Source organism: Lissotriton helveticus, chromosome 7, assembly GCF_964261635.1.
Source record: "Lissotriton helveticus chromosome 7, aLisHel1.1, whole genome shotgun sequence".
In the NCBI taxonomy this organism is placed as follows: Eukaryota; Metazoa; Chordata; class Amphibia; order Caudata; family Salamandridae; genus Lissotriton; species Lissotriton helveticus.
The window spans coordinates 348,492,612-348,508,864 of NC_136068.1; positions in this window are offsets into that span (position 1 = coordinate 348,492,612).

Sequence of the window (16,253 nt, forward strand, 5' to 3'; positions counted from 1 at the left end):
TGTATATATATATATATATATATATATATATATATATATATATATATATATATATGTATATATCTATTATCTATACTAATATAATAAAGAGAGAGCCCAAACCTTTAAGGCGGGTAATCTCAGGAACCACAGCACCGATCACAACACCCAATACAGCATTGGAAAGGGCAGTTGCAGCAGAAGGACATAGGCTATGCAGACGCCCACCATATACATTTAAAAGGTTAAAAGAACCGTGCCAGCAAAGTAGTCCCTTGTGGGCGTGTCTGCATTGTGCTGTGGGCGTGTGCTGGGGGCGTGACAAATGCTGGGGGCGTGTGGTACGTTCTGCCCTTCATGCCATGTCTCATATCGTGTGCTAATCCCACCCTGCTCCCTTTAAATACCCCTGCACCCCATAATCATAACCCACCCTTACTCCTTAAAATACCCCAACACCCTTAAACAGTAACCCATCTTAACCCTATAAATATACCCTGTACCCCAAAACCAAAACATATCCCTAAACCCTAAAAATACCCCTGTACCCCAAAACCCAAACCTAGCCCTGAACCCTATAAATACCCCTGTACCTCAAAACCCAAACCTACCCCTGAACCCTAAAAAAGTAAACAGACATAATATCGATTCCAAAATATCGACTGGACATATTATCGAGGTAAAAATATAGACTAGACAAAATATCGACCAGACATAATATAGACTACAAAAATATCGAGTAATATCGATATTAATAGCCAAAATATCGAATCAAAAATATAGACCAGACATAATATTGACTAGATAGAATATAGACAACAAAAAAATAAGGTACGTTTTTAATAATTGTGTAATATAAATGTGTAGCGGGTTGTGGGTTTATAGGGGAATAGGGTGGGAAGTAATTTAATTATAATTAATTAAATCTGTAATATAATTGTAATTGTTAATTAATTAATAGTTGTTAATTAATTAAAATATAATTGGTAATTAATATTAATTGATTAATTGATCAATAATTAATTTGTAGTAAATTATTTTCTGTAGCGGGTTGTGGGTTTATAGGGGAATAGGGTGGGAAGTAATTTAAATATAATTAATTAATTATGTAAAATAATTATAATTGTTAATTAATTATTAATTGGTAATTAATTAAAATATAATTGGTAATTAATAATAATTGATTAATTGATAAATAAATACTTTTTTGTAAATTATTTTCTGTAGCGGGTTGTGGGTTTATAGGGGAATAGGTTGGGAAGTAATTTAATTATAATTAATTAATTATGTAAATTAATAATCGTTGTTAATTAATTATGAATTGGTAATTAATTAAAATATAATTGGGAATTCATTATAAATATGTAATTGATAAATAATTAATAATTAGTAAATTATTTTCTGTAGTGGGTTGTTGGTTTATAGGGGAATAGGGTGGGAAGTAATTTAATTATAATTAATTAATTATGTAAATTAATAATAATTGTTAATTAATTAATAATTGCTAATTAATTAAAATATGATTGGTAATTAATTATAAATATTTAATTGATAAATAATTAATATTTAGTAAATTATTTTCTGTAGTGGGTTGTGAGTTTATAGGGGGATAGGGTGGGAAGTAATTTAATAAAAATTAATTAATTATGTAAATTAATTAAAATTGTTAATTAATTAATAATTGTCCAATAAATAAAATGTAATTGGTAAATAAAAGTAATTGGTATTGGAAATTAAATTTAATTGGTAATAATATTTCTATTAATTATATTTATTTATGAAGTTTTTACTTTTTCTACTGTTGCACTTACTGGAGTGGGAATAGTAATTTTTACCCCTATGCTATCCAGCGCTTTCCCTACTGTTGCACCCACTGGAGTGGGAATAGTAATTTTAACCCCTACGCTATCCAACGCTTTCCCTACTGTTGTACCCACTGGAGTGGGAAAATAAATTTTTACCCCTACGCTATCCAGCGCTTTCCCGACTGTTGCACCCACTGGAGTGGGAATAGTAATTTTTACCCCTACGCTCTCCAACGCTTTCCCTACTGTTGCACCCACTGGAGTGGGAATAGTAATTTTTACACCTACGCTATCCAACGCTTTCCCTACTGTTGCAATCTTTGGAGTTGGAATAGTAATTTTTACCCCTACGCTATCCAACGCTTTCCCTACTGTTGCACCCACTGGAGTGGGAATAGTAATTTTTACCCCTACGCTATCCAGCGCTTTCCCTACTGTTGCACCCACTGGAGTGGGAATAGTAATTTTTACCCCTACGCTATCCAACGCTTGTCCCGGCTGTTGCACCCAATGGAGTGGGAATAGTAATTGTTAACCCTACGCTATCCAACGCTTTCCCTACTGTTGCACTCTTTGGAGGTGGAATAGTCATTTTTACCCCTACGCTATCCAACACTTTACCTACTGTTGCACCCACTGGAGTGGGAATAGTAATTGTTACCCCTACGCTATCCAACGCTTTCCCTACTGTTGCACTCTTTGGAGTTGGAATAGTAATTTTTACCCCTACGCTATCCAACGCTTTCCCTACTGTTGCACCCACTGGAGTGGGAATAGTAAATTTTACCCCTACGCTATCCAACGCTTTCGCTACTGTTGAACTCACTAGAGTTGTTACAATAAATTTTAACCATTTTGCTATGCTATGGTAAAAATATTATATATGTTTATTTAATAATATGTATTATATATATATATATAGATATATATGTATTCTTTTTGTTATATTTTTTAAAAATTTACATTAATTATTAATTAATATTACATTTATTTAATAATTTTAACTAAGTTTATATTAAATATATTTATTATTATATTAGTTTTAACTTAATTTAAAGATATTTTTAAAAAAACGATATTTTGACAGTCGATATTTTGTCCCTCGATATTTTATCCTCGATATTATTGTATCTCGATATTTTTGTGGTCGATATAATGTCAGTGATCCCCCTAAAAATACCACTGTACCCCAAAACCACCCCTGAACCTTAAAATACCCCTGTACCCCAAAACCCAAACCTAGCCCTGAACCCTTAAAATACCCCTGTACCCCAAAACCCAAACCTACCCCTGATCCCTAAAAATACCCCTGTACCCCCAAACCTAGTCCTGAACCCTAAAAATAACCCTGTACTCCAAAACCCAAGCCTACCCCTGAACCCTAAAATACCCCTGCACACCAAAACCCAAACCTAGCCCTGAACCCTAAAAATACCCCTGTACCCCAAAACCCAAACCTAGCCCGAACCCTTAAAATACCCCTGTACCCCAAAACCCAAACCTATGCCTGAACCCTAAAAATACCCCTATACCCCAAAACCCAAACCTAGCCCTGAACCCTAAAAATACCCCTGTACCCCAAAACCCATACCTATCCCGAAACCCTAAAATTACCCCTGTACCCCATAACCCAAAACTATATCTGAACCCTTAAAATAACCAAACACATCAAAACATATACCTCAGACCCCAAAACACATACCCCTATACCCATACTTACCTAATCCAAACATTAAAAAAACATGCTTTTACCATTCATGCATTTACAACGAATTTCCTTGTAAATGTATGCGTGATAAAAGCATATAAAATGTAATGCCATGCGTTATAATGGCATTGCGGAGTCATGGTACTTTCGTAATGAAAGTATGCAGAGTGATGGTATGTGGAAAGAAAGGTGGGGAATAATGGGTGTTTACCCTCCCCCGGTAAGTACATTGGTGGCACGGCGGCCCACATCTCCAGCAACATACTCATATTTTTTCGCCACCCATTTGAAAAATGCACAGGTCTCTCTCATTGATGGCCAGCACCGACATGCACTTTTAGACACACCTCCCGCCACAAGTTCTAGAATTGCGAACTTTAGAGCTGGGGAGCTACGTTCGAATCTCGGCATCAGCTCAACATCCTGTGATTCCAGGCAAATCGCTTTGTCTCCCCGTACCTACCACAAATGAATGTGTTCTTCTGTAATGTAAATTGTGCTCATGCCATGTTGTCGAGTTTGCGCTATATAATATTGCAAGGAAAAATAAAGTAGGGAAACTCGAGTTCACACACTACTGAACGCGCACTCTTAAGTGCATCAGCAGTGCACTGTGAATCGGAGCGTTTCACAGGCCTGTCACAGATAAGAAATGCTATCAAAACGAAATCCTACAAAACAATATACTACTGGCCGGCAGCAATTCATACCTGGACAACGTCGGGACGGACTGCTAGTAAATATATATATATATATATATATCACGCTCAATTTCCTCAGTGATTCTTTCAAAAATCAGCACTCGTAGACAAAAGGGTAATGCCTCTCCTGGGTTTATTTTACAGTGTTGACACTGTAAAATAAACCCAGGAGAGGCATTACCCTTTTGTCTACGAGTGCTGATTTTTGAAAGAATCACTGAGGAAATTGAGCGTGATGTGAGTGCGGGGCCCCGCCGCCGCAGACTGCACCCACTCGTGAGTGACCCGTCACTTCGGCAGGGAAGAGAGCTTTGAATATATATATATATATATATATATATATATATATATATATATATATATATATATGGCTGCAGTTTTGACCCATGGGTGGTGCCGGCGCTCAATTCTCGGCGTGGTGCATGATTTCTATGACTGGGTCAGTCGTTCAATTATTAAAGCTGTTCCACTAGGGAAATGAAAACGGACACACTCGTCTGGATAGTTAATTACAGGGGTTTATTTTCTCCCTTAACCCAACGCGTTTCGCTTCTCACGAAGCTTGCTCACGGGATGTTCAGCTAATTTACAAGTCCTTCTTTTAACACCTGGGTGTTGGTCACTTCCTGTGTTTTGTGCTGGTGCATTCTGGTTAGTGTAGTATCCACTGCACTTTCATCACCAGAATGTGTGCATTCTGTGTCAACTGTTTAAATAATAATAGAAATTGCTATTTCGTGAATTGCGGTATCTGGTATCTGTTCTATGGCGCAGTATTTGAGTAGTTCCCAATTGCTGTTGTGGAATAGTTCCATGTGTTTTACCACAGCGTTTGAGCGATCTTTGTTCGTCGTTGCTCTTGTATGTTCCAAGATTCGTTTCTTGGCTATATATATATACATACATATATATCCACCAACAAGCTTACACGCTCCAGTAAGCATGAGCCACTCCGAACCAAGTTCATCAAATGTAGTTTATTTTCGGGCACAAACGACGCGTTTCGAGCTAAACAGCTCTTGGTCACATGACCTTTGCTCCGAGTTTACACTTGTGTATTATATGTATCCATCACATGGATACCCTCACGGTGATTAATCGTGCTCTACAAATTCACATACCATAACGTAAATATATATGAAATATTAACATATCAATTGAAAAACATTGAATAAATTACCAAATTAATGAAACGTAAAAAGCAATAGAATATAAAATAAATTATTTAATTAAATTATTATAAAATTTAAAATAAAAAATTAACCTATCTATTAATATATATATACATAAATAAATATATACATATATATATATGAACAAATGATAGAGAATAATTAAATGTAAAAAAAATTATTGATATATTTAAACAATAATAATAAAAGTATTGAAGTCTGGGAATAATAGATATACTATTCCCACTCAAGTTTATGCAATAATACAGAAAGCGTAGGCTTTCAGAGGGTTTAATATACTATTCCCACTCTAAACGGTTAAACAGTAGGGAAAATATTGGACCTAGGAGGGGTAAGATTTACTATTCCACCTCCAGTCTCTGCAACAGTAGGGCAAGCATTAAACTCCGAAGGGGTAAGATTTACTATTCCCACTTCAGTCTGTACAACAGTATGGAAAGCGTTGGACATCGAGGGATTACATTTACTATTCCCAAGCCAGTCCGTGCAACAGTAGGGAAAGCATTGGGTTTTAGAGTGGTTACATTTACTATTCCCACTTCAGTCTGTGCAACAGTAGAGAAAGTGCTGAACTTTGGAGGGGTAAGATTTACTATTTCCTCTCCAGTCTGTGAAAGCATTAGGGAAAGCGCCGGAATTCGGAGGGGTTAATTTTACTATTCCCACTCCAGTCTAAGCAACAGTAGGAAGTGTTGGACTTTGAAGGAGTTAAAATGAATATTCCTACTCCAGTCTGTGCAACATTTGGGAAAGCATTGGACTTCTGAGGCGTAATGTTTATTATTGCCACTCCAGTCTGTGCAACAGCAGAAAAATCTTTGGACTTTGGAGGAATTAAATTTACTATTCCCACTCCAGCCTCTGCAACAGTAGGGAAAGCATTTGACTTCGGAGGGGATTAATTTACTATTTCCACTCCAATCTGTGAAACAGTAGGCAAAGTACTTCACTTTAAACACATTACATTTCTGAATAATCCTACTAATTTAGAACAAATATAAAACTCTTAATATGAACATTATTAATTAGCCAAAACAAATTATATATATTAAAAATGTTTTTACTTGATTATTAAACAATGTAATAATAATCGAATACTTTTTTTATTTATATATTACTTAATTAACTTTCCATGCTATACCCCCATTAACATAGCTGCCCACACTTAAAATATAACTACAATAAATAAGTATAACACAATTTACATAATTGATAATCAATTAACTAATTAATTAACAATGAATTAGTTGTTAATTATTTCATTACTTAATTCATGTCCCAAAATACACTCCTAAAAACCTAGCAACACAAACCTAAAATATAACTAAAATAAATCTATATTTCATAATGTGCATGATTAATTATCTATTGAATAATAAATAAACAATTGATGGTTAATTTACTTAATTATCTTCCCACCCTATATCCCTATAAGCCTAACAGCCTACACCTAAAATATAACTAATGTATTAAGTAATTATACAGCTTACATAATTAATAATCAATTAAATAAGTAGTAATAAATTAATAATTAATTGTTACTCAATTATTACTTAATTAACTTTCCACACTATAACCCTCCAAACCCAGCAACAGGCACCTCAAATATAACAAAAAAATATAACTATTACACAATTTACAAAATTAATAATCAATTAAATAAGTAATAATAAATTAATAATTAATTAACAATTAATTATTAATTAATTAACAAGTCGAGTTTAGACATGGGTAGATGCCTTCTACCCACTATTTTCAGAGGGTAGACGCCTTCTAACATGTTGCAAAGCTGGCTACTTTCACATTCACTGAAATATGCTAAACTCGTCCCAGTGTAATTTTCTGACATCCTCTGCTTTTGTTCTAAGCAGCACTGTGCAGGGAGGCGGTGAAGGGGCTTATCAGATTCCAGCTTTGCCCATAACAAAAGCCAGGGTTAAGGGGCCATTTGGCCTCTTTTTGTTGGAGTATCCTGGCTGGGAGCTATCGAGATCCTCACACTTATAGGGATTGGAGGGGAAACAAAGGCTAAAATCTCATCACTTCACAGGTAATTAAGAGAGAAATGATTTTGACTTTGTAAGTTCTTGTATATATATAAGAGATATGAATGTGCTTTTAGAATGCCAGATGTGTTGGTCGCCCCAGTATTTACACAAATAACAATTTAAATGCCACTATTTTGATTTATTTCTTTTATCGCGCTTTACCACTGCAGTAGTGGTAAACCATTATAAAAGAAATTAAACAAAATAGTTGGATTTAAATTATTTGTGTATGTGTGATGTAAAGCGCTCTGACAACCTGCATTGGGATTAGTAGTGCTACTACTCATCCCAATGCAATGTGCCAGAGCACTTTACATCACACATACAGATTATACATTGACAATAAATCATAGGTACATACATCAATATAAAGGATGGATTACATAAAATGATGAGGATTACAAGGTATAGGAGCTCCATGTCCTTCATACCTCACTGTGCTATATCAGAAGGATTACAATTTGTGATCTGCATGTAACAAAAGGATCTCTTTCTTAAAAGTAGTAACCTGCTTGCCCATTAACATAAAACAAAAATCTGTCATCTGTGTGTTACAAAATGTTTTTTGCATGAGATATATTAACCTTCTATGCTACTTTGGTTCAATACTAAGACTAGGTAAAACACAGATTTCTCCAGCAAATACGTTATCCTCCAGAGTTATCGTACCTTTTTTATTATTCCATGAGATTTAGCTGGCACACAAAGATCTCTGCAGTAAGGTTCCTTAACCCCATAAGATATTTTCAAAAGTAGACATTGCAACCAATTAAGCAGAACAGATTTACTGCCATGTTTCTCCTTGTTGCCAATTTCTTTGTCTCATGGTTTGAAAAAATAAATGTATAAGTTAAGGCCAATATTTTGCGTCCAGGTTGAGTCAATATTTTGGCACAACTCCAATGGAAAATGTCATTTGTTAAATATTGTAATGCACTCATATGTACTTGTGATAGACCTGCTAAACATATGTGAGTTCTTATGATCTGATGTCACTTCCTATGAGGTCATGGGTTGTGATGCCACTTCCTGTGATGCCACATGTGATGTCACGTGCCAAGATGTCACTCCCTGTGATGTCACGTGCAGTGATGTCACATCATTTCTGCCTAACTTGGAGAGTTCCCCCACTTCTTTTTTTAGGACTTGAGCCCTGAGTAAGATTTTGCCACCAAGCAGGTAGTCATCCCATATTGAGGATAGCCTTGATCAAGGAAAAATAAGTGGATTATTGTTGGTCCTTGCCTACCCCACAGCAGCCTATGGTCTGGGAAATAGTTCACTTTGGTACCCAGATGATATCTGGGGATCAGCGGTCAAACAGTAAGGGGCTTATTTATGAGAGGGATGTCATGTTTGCACCACTCAATGTGGTGAATGCATGATGCAAACCTCTAAGTAAGCTTTTTGAAGCTACGCAAAGCCAATTTGCACGGCTCAGAGTGACTTAAAAAATCTGGAGTAACTCAACGCAGTGCAAATCACTGTGTTGCATTACTCTACTCTGTGTATGCCTTCCATGGGCATTGTTTGGGTGTTTCCATACAACTCTGTTGGATTTTGTTGCATCCCCAGATTTACAAGAACGTATAGACATGGGAATGCACCAAAATCTTGCACCTTCCATCGGAGGCGTAACGAGGAGAAATACCTCTATTACTCCTCGTTTCTTCTCTTTCTATGTGAGCTGCACCCTGCAGCACACATAGGGGCCCATTAGGAAGTCGGGCGGATTGCCTCCGCCAGGGTGGCGGTGGCCAACGCCACCCTGGCGGAGGCAAACCGCCCGACATCCATGCCTGCATTCCCCCCCGCCAGATTAGGATGGCGGTGGGGACAGTGGCGGACGGAAAGACCATCCGCCGCTTATCCGCCGCGGTCGCCTTGCGACCGCGGCGGTAATAGAATAATATGGTGGCGGTGTCCTATGGACACTGTCAGTCATATTACAATGTCCACATTAAGGGGCCTTTCCGCGGCGGCAATGCCGCCACAGAAATGCAGGCGGTGTTTGAGGCGGGGGCCCCCTGCGGGGCCCCCAGGTGACGCCAGCTTGGGGGGAGGACAGGGGGGGGTACCTATGGTACCCCCCACATTTGCATATGCAAAGCGACAGGCACCGCGCGGTGCCTTCCGCTTTGCATATGCAAATGCGTTCTCTTATTTTTTGCATTGTGGTGGGCGGTGCAGAGAGCACCGCCCGCCACAATGCAAAACATGTAGGATGTGCCGCCACTGTGGCGGGCACATCCTAATTCCCCCTACGGGACCCCGCCCTTATGGCGGGCGGTCCCGTTCTCCGTTAGGGTGATGTGCCCATAGAGGAATAAGCCTCCCAGGATTGTTTTGTGCAGAAAGGTGCCCCTTCCTGCACAAAAACAATCCTGCATGCAACAGAGGCACCCTTGCACCATGGTGTAAGGGTGCCAGGATTGGTGCTAGGCTGCCAGCTCAAGGGAAAGGTCAGGAAAGTGCCATATCGACTTAAATACGGTGCATTCATGTCCTTTTCCTGTCACGCAGTGCAACACAGTGACTTACTCCACTGCATCACTTCCTCATAAATTAGCCCACCAAAGTTAAACAGTGAAACCTGCAGGGCAAGTGCAAAATGAAGGGTAGTGTAGGTGGTTTGTACGGCTTCAGACAATTGCCTTTACACTAAGCACTGAAGTCTGGAGATCAGTGAACAACCTGAAACTTAAAAAAATACTCCAGAAGTGTTACATCCTACACATGCATATGGTGTTTCCCATCTCCAATATTTGCAAAGATACGATTATCTTTGCAAATATTGGAGATGGTTATGAGATTCTCATGGTGGCCCACAAGTTTGGCCTACCTGAAATGGGATTTTGAATGTAGCTATTAGATATTGATCATCAGCTAAGCTAAGCTAGAACTGACTGAAACAAGGTTAAGGCACATGTTCCCAGGAAGACTACTTAAGCCAGCACCCAATGAGGGATACCATGAGAACTGATGTGGGTAGAAAGATCCTTGTTTCAAGTTAGAGATACAATTGAAAATGTGTCTGTCTATTAGGCTCAGACCAAAGTGTGTATTTCGGCCTTGAATTGCGTAGAATTAAAACAAGTCTACTGAGCTCACATCATTCTCAACTCCTTGTCCTGCGAGCATGCACATCTCCTGTTTACGGACAACCACAACCAGATCCGCTGGGAGAGGTGGGGTGCAGCGGCCAGGGTGGCTGACAGTAGAGCCCAGGATTCGTGGTTCGATCCGTGGTGGCAGCTCAGTTCTGCATCATATGACTCTGGGCAATAGCACACTTAATCTCCCCGACGGCCTCCAGTGCCTTGAAACCCTTAAGGGGGTGATAAGTTAGCACTTTACAAATAGGAATTATTTATTATTATTAGATGTAGCGCCTGAATAGCCCTCTTCAATGTCCCATGCTGCCAAACCATGGGCCATATGTACGACAAAGTGGCGGAGCGTGTCATTAGCCTCCTGGGCTTAACGACACACTCCCCACTTCGGAAACGCAAGGCTGCACCATATTTACAAGTGGTGTAACCTTGCGTTTCCCCCTGCGATGGCACAGGCACCCTTGCACCAGAGTGCAAGGGTGTCTGTGTGCAGGGGAGCATTGGTTATGTTCAGGAAGGCACATAAACAATACTAAATTGCCATTTTGTAACTTTCATGTGTGCTGCTTCATGCAGCACACATGAAAGTTACAAAATGGCATTTAAAAAAAGGTTTGTTTATGTACAGGAAGGGACACCTTTCTGTACATAAACAAACCATGGCATTTTTCTTTTTCCATGTGTGCTGCACAAGGCAGCACACATGGAAAAAGCAAAAACGAGGAGAAAGAATGCATTTCTCCTCGTTTTGCCACCTTAAGACCAGGGTTTTCCTGGTCTTAATTTTGGAGCTGGCTCCTATGTACGCCACCCTTGTACATATGGGGCAGAGTCAAACACAATTGGTGTTGCGGTGGAACACCCACCACAACACCCACTGCATGCCCCTTTCAACCTAAACATAGCGTGAAAGGGGGCTTTACGTACAAGGCAGTGCTAAGCCACGTTAAGTGGCTTAACGCTGCCTTGTACATAAGGGGCAGCCCCTTTCCCCGCGGCATCGTCACAAAAAAAATGTATGTTCCCGTGGAGATAGGGGCTTGTACATATGCCACTCTTTCTGCCTTGTACATAAGGGGCAGCCCCTCTCCCCGCGGCATCGTCACAAAAAAAATGTATGTTCCCGTGGAGATAGGGGCTTGTACATATGCCACTCTTTATTTTCTTGTCTGTATTTATTTTTAAATACAGAAAAATACGGAAAATTGGCCTTTGGATGATTTTTTCTACTGTCATTCATGAGTGACAGGTCAGTAGAAGTACAGACTGAGAGGTAGGGGAAATGAAAAAAGACAATTGATTTCCCAACTAAGTGAAAACTACAGTTATTGATGCTATTCTACAAGGCAAGTGTTTTCAGATAACGCTATTGCACTGTATACTGCTGAAACCTTTTGAACATCCAAATGTGAGTATACATTTATCAGTCAAATAAATGTGGGAAAATACTCATTGCAGCTTCATTTATTTGTTTATTTATTTCTATTTATTAGGTTTTATATAGCGCTAGCTAGACCCGAGTTTAATAGGTTTTATATAGCGCTAGCTAGACCCGAGGTTATCAGAGCGCTTTACATGATCTAGAAAACATAAAATAAAAATGGATAAATACAGAAAAAAATAGCAAAAAATAAATATGGAAAAATGCAGACGGAAATGTAAAAAAAAAAATACCATAAAACCGGGAGCCCTAATTATATACAACGAAGCCGTATTTGGTGCGGCGAACGACCTTTACAATGTGATCGTTACACCGCAGTATATTTACATTGCGGTCATTACAACGCAAGTAGTTACAACCACCTGTGCTGGATGGCGCTATACACTAAGGAATAGTATGATTTACTATTCTAACACCTTCCCTACTGTTACGTAGGCTGGAGTTGGAATAGTAAATCATACTATTCCTAAGTCCAGTGCCCTCCAGCGAAGTCGTTGTACCGACTTGCGTTGTAATAACTGCGATGTAACGTACAGCGGCCTAACGACCGCGTTGTAACATTACATGTTCATTTGGTGCTTATTTATCCTATGCAGCTAACAACTGTTGACAAAGCCAATATTCCTGGCTTGTGGTGGGTGTAATGTTACTTGTTGCATTACATATGTGGATGCAATGACAGAAGCAGCAAAATACCAGTCGGGCAGCACACTACGCTAAACACAGATATTTAGCTTACGGTTTTTTTAAACCACGCCCATAATTACATCATCCATGCCCCTTTGAGAGACCCCCCCCCCCAGTTTTCCTCCCACTCTAAGCCTTGGAATCAGGTTGGAGTCTGAGCTTCGACTCAACATTCTATGATTCTGGGCAAATCACTTACTTTCCCTGTGCACATCAAAATGAATGTGTCCTTGTTTGATGTAACTGGTGCTCCTGTAAAGCACTCCAATACCTTCGGGTCGAGTTCGCGCTATATAAAACTGCAAAAAACATTATTTAAGAAAAAAGAAAAACAAAGGAGTAGTGCACCCATCACTTCCACCCATTTATTGCACAGAAGAGCCAATCCTTGCCGGTGGACTGATGCAATTGTGCGTTCCAAATCAACAAATCGTAAAAGGTACTTGTGAATGAGCACCATTTTGTGCACAACAGCGGAAGTGCGCTGGCAATTGTTTGGTGAATATACACCACAATGGGCAGTCCACCATTGACGAAGGTTTATCAAGTTGGGCGGGCACGAACAGGCAAGCGAGCGCCATTTTATTTTTTTATCTCACGCGCGGCCTTTATTATGCATGCTACGTCCATTATACTAAGACAAGGCTGAAATGAATGTCTTCCAGCTGAGAAAATACTACACACTGATTTATGAAAGGAGCCGATCGATTTGATGTAATCACCAAATGGCTCTTGTGACATCAAGGGGAGAGGTGTGGCGCCGCGGCCAGGGCGACTGACGCTGGAATCTGGGGATCAGGGTTCGATCCCCGTCTCCGGCGGCAGGTTAGCCCAGCACCATGTGACTCTGGGCAATAGCTCGCTTAATCTTCCCGACGGCCCCCAGCGCCTAGAGACCCTTACGGGTGATTGTGCGCTTTACAAATGTGGATTATTATTATTATTATCAATAATTTTCTTCCTGTTTGGAGTAACGATCCCTCTTTCCTTCCTCTCCCCAGCGTGACAGCAGATATAAAAGTCCCGGAATATATGTTCCACGGTACAAGCAGCAGAACCACCCAAATTGCCCCCGCGGTGATGTGCTTGTGAATTGGCTGCATCCTATTGGAAAAGATTCAATGATGTCATAGGAGCCATTAAAAGAAGCAAATCAAATGCATCTGTTCCTGCAACAAATCAGCATGTTTCGTCCATCCCGCGCGAGGCGGCCTTTCTTTAAATTGGATATCGCTCAATAATTTATGTATGTATATTTTACACTTCCAAATATATGTCTATTAAAAAAGAGTGTGTTGTCATGATTTCACCCGTGAGCACCTCTTTTCCAAAGCACGTGGTGGCCGTGCTATATTTCTTGTGATTTCCCTTCTAAATGAGCCGTGCTGGCCAGCTCGGTGGTGCAGGTTCCAACCGCAGCAGTTATTGTGGATGCTGAGGGGAGCACTGATAGAACTGTGGACCAATCTGTTGATGGTAGGGAATTCTGGGCCCCACCGGTAGGGCGTTGTGGTGGGATAAGAAAGAGGTCCAATATGCCGAGATGGCTTTGAAAGGGACACTAACATGTTTTTGTGGGCCAGGAGGAAGATGTGCCGGGCTCTGATCAGGGCCACTGGAATTATGCGGCAGGGAAATGCCAAAAATATGCGGTAATGTTGAGAAATGTATGCAGCAAAAATAGGCAAATTATGCGCCACCGTGCAGCATAGTTTATGAAAGTATTACCTCATTATTTTGTCATTTTTTTTTACACTTGTTAACACTGTTTGGGCATTAGTTGCACCTCATTAGTGCCAGCTTAACGCCCAAATATAGAAATAAGCAACAGAAATGTGACCAGTCAACCTTTGCAAAGGGCCTACCACTGCGCGGTAACACACGTCACTGTGTTTTTACTAACTTTTGAACCGTTTGAGCTAGAAACAATTTTTTTTTTTAATCTGCACATTTTGCAGCAGAAGATGAATGATGTGGCAAATGCAGCACAAATCTGCAATCAAGCTAAAACGCCACATCCACACAATGATATATCTGTGACCCTGGCATTAAGATAAGGCCACTGGAATTATGGGCCAGGGAAGGGCCAAATTATGTGGCAGGGTTGACTAAATTATGCAGTAGGTAAAGGCAAATTATGTGGCGTATTGAAGCCCACTTTGTGATACTATTGCTTTATTTTTTTGTCATTTGTAGAAGTTAGCATTGTATGAGCATAGGTTTACTCCCCTTAGTACCAGTTTAACACCTAAACACAGCAGTAAGCAACTGAAAAGTGACCAGCCAACCTTTCCAAAGCACCCTTCACTGCATGGCAACACTTGTTGCTGCGTTTTTAGTAACTTTGATCCATTTGCTCTACATTTATATTTTTGATGCATCTGCAAAATATGCAGTAGTTGATTGATTATGTGGCAATTGTGTAGCTATGCAGAAATACGGAGGCTACAGAATCACATAATTCCAGTGGCCCAGGCAATAACACATGGCTACATAGTTTACGAGCAATGATAGTTACATTGTCAAATTGGATGTCGCTCAATAATTTATGTATGTGTATTTTCACATAATTCCTGTGAGCCTGGCAATAATAAAGGTGACTGAAATTATGGGCCCGGTATGGCCACATTATGGGCAGGGTTGACTAAATTATGCAGTAGGTAAAGGCAAATTATGTGGAGTATTGAAGCACACTTTGTGATACTATTGCTTTACTATTTTGTCATTTGTACCAGTCAGCATTGTATGGGAAAAGGTTTACTCCCATTAGTACCAGTTTAACACCTAAACACAGCAGTAAGCAACTGCAATGTGACTAGCCAACCTTTGCAAAGGGCCCTTCACTGCATGGCAACACTTGTTGCTGCGTTTTTAGTAACTTTGATCCATTTGGCCTACATATAAATTATTGCTGCAATCTGCAAAATATGTATTAGTTGATTGATTATGTGGCAAATGCATAACTGAGCAGAAATACGGAGGCTACAGAATCACATAATTCCAGTGGCCCAGGTTATAATACATGGCTACATAGTTTACGAGCAATGATAGTTACATTTGTAACTGATTCCTTAGGCCAAAGCATGTGCAGTAGTAAAGCTGAGAGATTTATGTAGCAACAGCCCTCTTGAGAAAGCTGTTCTATGTATGGGAAGCAGGGGGCGTAGTAGAGCTCTTTGGAGAAGGACAATAGCAGCAGATTGGTGCTGCAGTGAAGAGACAATGCTAGGTGCTGACACTGCTGTGTGAATCCTAAGTTTTGTTTAAGAACAGCTACAACTAGGGTGACCAACCGTCCGTATATTTCACGGACAGTCCGTAATTTCGGCCGTCTGTCCGTTGTCCGTGAAGGATTCTTTAACGGACGCCTTTTGTCCGTCATTTTAGCCGGGCCCTAGTCGCCCCACCCCAAAGCCGGCACAGCTTGCCCCCACGCCTCTTCTTGACTCCCATGCAGTAGCAAAGCTCAGATCCCCGCAGCATTGGAGAGGCACAGCGGGATGGCAGCCCTGACACCTCCAGCCCTTGATGACCTGTTAAGAGGTGCTTGAAGGTGACTGAGAGGGAGGGGCTGAAGG